The sequence below is a fragment of the Mus pahari genome, chromosome 9, assembly GCF_900095145.1.
Source record: "Mus pahari chromosome 9, PAHARI_EIJ_v1.1, whole genome shotgun sequence".
NCBI classification, from domain to species: Eukaryota; Metazoa; Chordata; class Mammalia; order Rodentia; family Muridae; genus Mus; species Mus pahari.
Genome location: NC_034598.1, coordinates 65267163 through 65274859, shown reverse-complemented (window position 1 = coordinate 65274859; position 7697 = coordinate 65267163). Strand labels below are relative to the sequence as shown.

Genomic DNA, 7697 nt, shown 5'->3' with positions numbered 1-7697 from the left:
TAACGTCATTTGTTTAGTCTAGATGAGGAATGCGGCTCTTTCGCGACAGGAAAGCTGCGGATTCCAGAAGCTGGGATTCTGATCAGAGACTATCCTGTTCCGGGGAGCCCTGCACCCCGGGGGCTAACATATGGCGTTTGTGCAGTAGAGGGTGGCGGGAATCCCACGGGGCGACACCGGATCTCGCTGGCTCCCGGCCGGTCCTGAGTGCTCGGGAAGCCCCGGGACCGGCGGGTAGGAGCAGCCGGAGACGGTGGGAGACTCCGACGCGCGGGAAGCCTCAGGAAGAGGCGGGATTCCGGTCTTTTGTCTCGGGGCCAGAGCTCGGAACCCGCCGCAGGAGCCCAGCTCAGCGCGCCGGGCGGAGACCATCGGACACCCCGAGGGGCGTGACCGAATGGTGGGCGTGACGAACGAGGCCACGCCCAACATAAGTCTTTAAAAGCGGGCGCGCGCGCGCTCCCTCCAGTCTCCGGATCTGCTCGCGGCTTCCCTTGGTCCGACCTCGTTAGCTCCGCCCGCCGCGTGCTCCCTCCTCCCACTCGGGTGAGTCCTAGGAAGCCTGCCGCCCCGCGGTCCCTGTCATCCCCACCCCTGCTCCTGACTGTACTCCCACTCATCCTCTCACTTCTGCCCCATTGCGGGGTCCACTAGCACACCTGCTGTCGCCCCCAGACCATCCCTGCCCTGGGACCTCGTGTCCTTGGGGCAGGTAAATCATCCCCTGTGACCTTTAATTTCCCATCCTGTTCCCTGGGAGAGAGGCTAACTGGGAGTTTCTCGTGGCTGCCAATGCCTCTTTTTGTAGCCCCAGGCTCTCTCCCAGGGCTATTTCTCCCCTTCGGATAGGACAGGGTTAGAAGTTTCGGGGCTCCAGTACCCCAAGGGTGTGCCTGCCCAGCCCTGCGGACTTTCTCGGGAATTGGGTGGGTGCTCTGGGGTGGTGGGCGTCTCCATACCCGCTGAGCTCCAGTTCTTCTCTCTGGCGAGAAGGAGCTCCTGGCCATCGCCTTTGTTCGGTGGTCTCTGCCCACCCGGCACAAAAGGAACCATAGTGAAATTCTAGTTGAGCATTCCTGGTGCTTTCTACCTTTAAGGTACAAACAAGGATACAGCATTGCCTGGTTCTGAAATTCTGCAACAGGTCCTAAAAGTCACAGTATGGGTTCAGAGCTAGATTCTGGTTACAGGCATCCATGAGGTGAGGGGAGAGCTCTTGAAACTTCTGCCCCCTTGGAAGCCAGGACTTTGAACTTTGTTTACCTGATTACTTTTTTTGAGTAAACATTTGGTTTGACCTGTTTTGGGCTGCATACATTTTTACTTTATAAATGCTTTTCAGTACGGGGGGGGGGGAACATACTGGGTGTAGTAATTTTTTAACTTGGGCAGCGAAAATAGTTAAATTATTGACTTTCCCAATGCGTACTAAATCTCTACTTACATAAAACCAAAGAATCCAAAAAGGAAGCGATCCTTGTCCCCAGATTCTTCAAGAACGATTTAAACGGTAGATTTCAAAAGAGAGACTCGTCCAATCTCAACACTGCACACAAGTGACATTTGGGATTCTAGTCTCCGCCATTCCCTTGTAATTGTTCCCGATAATTCCTTCATTACTTCTCAAGGCTGTTTGACCCCCCGCTTTTTATAGCCAGGTTGCCATAGACGTATACATCCCATGAGTCTCTGGAACACTGTTTGCTTAGTTATCTTGAATATGTTGGAGCACACCTCAGTACTTGTTAACTGAATAAAGAAAGAAGGAACAAACGAGGCGCCGTTGTGGGGAGCAGTAGATATTCATTAACAGATTTTAGCCAATGCGGTTTTTTTTTTTTTTAAAAACACCATAAATTGTTAACAGATTTCTCCCAATCTTATTTTGAAAAATTTGGCTGATATGGAGTATGTTCAAGAGCATGCTAAAATCAATCAGTACTGATTAGAGGGCCATCCTGGTGAGGTTGCACAATCTTGGACTTGGGGGAAACTGTATCTTTATTAAAAGATAGCATAAACATTAAAAGGTATCAAGTAGGGGGACAGGATACTAGGTCCAGGCATAACCCTGTCAATACATAGCTAGGGAGAGCTCAAGCCTTTAGTTTTCATTTGCCTTCAAATGAGATGGATGAATGAAATGGAGATAGGGGACCCTCTAAGGGAGAGGAGGCGTGATGTGGGGAGGGCAGAAATCAAGTCTAGAGCGTCACTCCCAAGTCGGTACCCCTTGGTTTGGTGTTCCTAATGCATTAACACTGTCTGGTCTCAGTCTTATGAAATAGGTCTAATAGCATCCTTGCTGGGGTGGTGGGGGAGAGGGAAAGGGTGTGTGTGGGTAGGGTGTGTGTGTAAGGAATGCCTAAGTACAAGGTGCAAACTTGGGGATATGTATGTGGTGGATTGCTTGCGATTTTAGACCACTTCCTGCGCTTTCTGAAACTTGGAGTGAAATGGTTCTTGGTGGGAGTCTTCCCAGAGAGAGGGGTCTTCCACCTGAACATCTCCCAGTCCTTCCCTCCATCCTCAGACCTCCTGAGGTTTCCTCAGGACTCCATCACTGCCCAGACTGGCATTTGCTTGTCACCTCCTGGGTCCTGTCGGGTGGATAACACCTAGGGAATCCTGTATGTGTGTCCCAGACCTCTTCCCCAAACCTGTTGCTTTTTGTTGTGTGTTGTTTATAGGATTGGGATTGAACCTAGGACCTTGTGAATGAATACTAAGCAAGGACTCTGAATGGAGCCACAATCCGCCTTTTTCATTTTTCATTTTGAGACAAAACTTTGCAGAGCTTACTAGGCTGGCCTTGAACTTTTAGATCTTTAGAACTGTCAGAGTCTCCCAAACTAGCTGGGGTTACAGATCTGTGCCTGGTCCAAAATGTTTTTAAATATATAAGATCCAGCACGTGTGACTGAGATTTGAAGGAGTTGAATTTCTTGCATTGAAAATCAAGATCTAGAGGACCGCTTCCCATTCTGCATTCTAGGGGAAGCAAGGTGTGATTTCTGGCTGTTAGATTTTATTGTTGTAAGCTGTAGAGGGAGAGCCATAGTGTGTTGTGTGTGAATCATTTGCAGAGACTTAACCGGGTCCTTGCATTTTTCAGGAGCTCCTTGTGCCAACAGCACTAATTGCTTTTGCCTAGTAATAAAGTTGAGACAGATTATGATACAGCAGGGTGAAGGGCCTTGACAGTTAACTGTAGGAACGGTTTCCTGGTGGCTTCGCAAAAGAAAGATGGAGAGAGAATCGAACCCAGTATAGCAAATACTATGAATCTTTGCCATAGGCACAGATGATAGTACTACTATCTCTGTGGCTGCCAGTGAGCTCTGTTGGTGTTCTAAGTCAGATTGGTCATCTTGTTTTCATAGTTAATATTTACCAGGTTTTCCAGCCATTAAAAATGAGAATCATGGTAATGCCTACTTACCATTTAGTTGTGAAGACTATATTAATAAACAACAAATGACTATGGTAAATATTATGGGAGTATTTGTAATTATGACTACCTGCTATGTAATAGACACTAACTATTGTAAGGGTGTTTTGCATTTATCGTTTAATCCTAGAATGGCTTTATGATACAAATCAGCATCATTTTCATGTTTAAAATAAGAAAACTAGCAGATAAAATGTTATCTTTATCATTTACCAAATAAGCAGGAATCTTGGCATCTAAATCCGGGTTCTCCATGAAAAGAGGGTGAAGATGTTGAATTGTTTGAATAGTTCTGAAATATCTGGTCATATTCACAGACTGGGGATTGCTCTGGGATATGTTGGGCCCAGAGGTTACCAAACTTACAGCATAGCTGCGTTTAATTACAGAGTGTGACCCGGCAGGTACTGCCCACATCCATGTCAAGAATTTTGCTGTCCTCCCGTTGAAGGCATTGTGGTGACAACATGCACATTAGCTAACATGAAGAGGCCAAGGTCACTCAGTCGAAGGGAGGTTTCTTTCCATGGTGAAACTAGACTTTGGTGAGCAGCGAGAACAAGGAAGAGCTCCTTGTTGAAAAGTCACAGTGTGAGGGCACTGACCACACTGCATGGAGGAGCTCCTGGTGGGCAGGAATCTATTCCTGTGCATGGAATATGGGAATTCAGAGATGGAGAACTCTCAGTGATTTGAATGTTCAAACTTTAAAGTCCTTGTGGAAAAAAAAGAAAGAAAGAAAGAAAGAAAGAAAGAAAGAAAGAAAGAAAGAAAGAAAGAAAGAAAGAAAGAAAGAAATCCGGAGAGTTTTAGGGATAGCTTCAACATGAGTCTGGTTTGCTACTTTGGAGGCCAGTGACCTCAGCAGGCTTGCATGGTTGAACTTGCTATCATGTCCTGACCAGGAGGTGTCCCTAAAGAAAAGGTGGCCTTAGTGGAGTGGCTGGCACTTTTCCGGGCACTTAGACTTGCTATCTCATATCTCAGTTCGAGGTGTCAAAGCTCAGAAGTTATGAACTTTGTAGGGTCACGGAGTGGGAACTGACATTCAGACCTAAGTACTTCAGATTTTAACTTCCACATTCATTGTGTCAATAGTCTTGAGGTAGTGTGCACTTCACTGTCCATGGTAGACATTGTTACAGTGATCTTTAGTGTCCAACTGCCACTGAGCTTAGGCTTCTCAAGGTATGCACTGCCATGGATATACAAGATAAGGCCATGTCAGTAAAATTAAAACCATGCTAAAATTGTTTACATCGTGTGTGTGTGTGCGCGCGTGTGTGTGTGTGTGTGTGTGTGTGTGTGCGTGCGTGCGCGTGCGCACGTGCTCACACTCACACATGTGTGATGTAAACACTTTTGTATGGGTGTGTGCATATGCAGGTGGAGACCAGAATGTTAATGGTGGTTATGTTCCTTGAGCCCTGCCTACTTTAATTTCATTTATTTATCGTTTGTTTCTTTGTTTACCTATCTATTTTGGGTTTTCCAAGGAAGGGTTTCTCTGTAGCCCTGGCTGTCCTGGAACTTGCTCTGTGGACCAGGCTGCCCTAAACTCAAGAGATCTGTCTGCCTGTGCCTCCCAAGTGCTGGTGGGCCACCACTGCCAGGCTATTTATTTATTTTTGAGACAGGATTTCTCTGTGTAGCCCTGGCTGTCCTGGAACTTGCTCTGTGGACCAGGCTGCCCTAAACTCAAGAGATCTGTCTGCCTGTGCCTCCCAAGTGCTGGTGGGCCACCACTGCCAGGCTATTTATTTATTTTTGATAAACAATGGCCTGACACTGCCGATTAAGGATTCAGCTCTGATGGCTAGCCAAATGAACTCGAGAGATTTGTCTATTTCCTAAGTGTTCAAGACTGCACATACACGCTGCTATGGCCAATTTTTGTGTCAGTACTGGAGACCTGAAGTCAGGTTCTCATGAGTTTGTGCTGCCAGGCACTTGACAGACAGTGCTGTCGCAGTCGTGTTTGCATATTTTTAAAAATCACTTTCTGTGTATGGATGTTTTGCTTGCATGTATGTGTATGTATGTATGCATGCACGTATGTATATATGTATGTAAGTATACCACAGGTGTGCTTGGTTCCTGAGAAGTCCAGGCGATGATGTAGACTCACTGCAAGTGGAGCTACAGAAGGCTGTGAGCTGCTGTGTGAGCGCTAGGGACTGAACCCAGGTCCTCTGGAAGAGCAGCAAGTGCTTTTAGCCACAGAGTCACTTCTCCAGCCTGCTTATAGATCTTTATCACCAAAGAACAAATCCCTAAGAAACAGACACTCTTCCTTGTAACTCTGTGTGTCTCTGTGTGTGTGTGTGTGTGTGTCTGTGTGTGTCTCTGTGTGTGTATCTGTGTGGGAGGGTGTGTTTGCCGATGGCTGACAGTATCTTTAAGCTGTCCATTTTATACTTTTTGTGACAAGGTCTTACCAGGCATGGAGCTCAGTGCTTTTTGGTTGGTTGGTTTTGGTTTTGTCTGGACTGGTTGGCTAGAGAGCCCCTGATACGCTCTTGTTTGCTGGCACCTCTAGTTCTGGGAATACAGTGTGTGCTATCAGTCTTGGGTGGATGCTGACAATCTGAACTCGGGCCTTCCTCAATGCTGTGCAGCAAACTCTTCCCTTACTGAGGTGTCTCTCTAGCCCCTAACTCTTTATCTTCAGCTCCCAAGCCACAGTATGCAGCATGGTATGCCTTATTTGGTGCTGTGGTTGGAGTTCCAGATCATCGGTCCCATCTGTGTGACACAGGTGTTCATTGAAGTTCACCTTTAGCCCCCAGGATATAGTGTCGAATTATGTTTATATGGAGTTCTTCATAAACAACAATTACAGAGCACCTATAATTTGCCTCTTCCCCCAGAGGAACCTACGAACAGAAATGAATTTAAATGAATTTAGAAGTTGTCACTGGATGGGGGAGGGAATGAGGTCAGATGCCATCAAAGGCCAGGGCTAGGAGGATAAAGAGAGAGTAGAGTATTTATAATGACGTTTACATTCCTCTGGGCCTGGGGGCATAGGCCTGTAACCCCAGCTAATTGAGAGGCTGTCAGGGGGTTCGCAGTTCATGGCGAACAGAAGCAACATAGACATCTTGGTGTCTCAACATTTTTAAAAGTAAAAATTAGGCTGGGGGCTGTCACAGTGGTAGAGCACTTGCCTCGAATGTGCAAGGCCTGGAGTTCAGTTCTCAATTCTGTGTGTACAGAAGCTGAATATTGTAAAACATGGAGAGACGCTGTTCTTTGAGTGTCTGCCTTCTACACACCGTCCTAGCAAATTCTGGGAGCTCTATAAAGAAGGTACTGCTGCCCCTGCTTCTCACCAGGGGAATGGCGGACATTATGTTACATACACCGTGTTATACTGTGTTCATTACATGGTTACTCAGGGCCAGGGTGAAGATCTGGCTTTCTTAGAAGGAGGCTGATGAAACCGGTACCAGGTTACCGAGACCTGAAGGATCCGTCCTTGGCACCACCGTGTTTACTAACTGAGAAAATTAGACTGCATAGGTAGCTGGGGCAGTGGAAGAAAAGACTCCTCAGACTAGCATGAGCTACAGCCTAGTTTCTGGTTAACCACAGCTTTCAAATACAAGCTGTGCCAAGACCCATTGTATTAGGGACAGTACCACTCATTTGTATCTTTTAACAAGCCACTCACCCCCAAACGTGCCTCAGATGAGGCTGGTTTATAAAAATGTTCACTTTTGAGAGAGTAGACAATAGACAAGTTTCTATGGTAACAAGGCAGGCTTTGATGTGGAAGTGTTGAAGCTGGAAGCATTTCAATGTAAAAATCTGGATTTATTCACAGAGACACCCGAACTCTTGATATTAGATCAGGTGACTTACACTCCTCCGTGTACACTTAAATGCACAGGTTCATTCCTTTAAGGTGCCAAATACAGAACCAGCCGTAGAAGAATGGCTTGGTTTATGGGGCTGGAGATATGGCTCATATCTCTTGCAGAGGGCTGGGGTTTAATTTCCAGGACCCACATGATGGCTCAAAACCAGCCGAAATACCAGTTCCACAGGTCCGTTGACCTCTTCTGGCCTCTAGCACTGTACCCAATACATAGACATGTGTAGACAAACTAACTGCCCAAATACATAAAATAAAAATAGATCTAATACACACGTGTGTGCTCACACACACACACACACACACACAGAGAGAGAGAGAGAGAGAGAGAGAGAGAGAGAGAGAGAGAGAGAGAGAGAGAGAGAG

At 46.5% G+C, this 7697-nt stretch overlaps 1 protein-coding gene across 1 annotated transcript in view; it reads left to right on the top strand.

Annotated features, from left to right (window-relative positions):
• The first annotated feature begins 473 nt into the window (after window positions 1-473).
• The window catches only part of Csrp2 (cysteine and glycine rich protein 2), a 19994-nt gene continuing 12770 nt past the window's right edge, over window positions 474-7697 (top strand). The window contains exon 1 of the mRNA XM_021205120.1: window positions 474-546. The gene's annotated coding sequence lies outside the window, so the exon portion shown is untranslated. The remainder of the gene's footprint in view (window positions 547-7697) is intronic.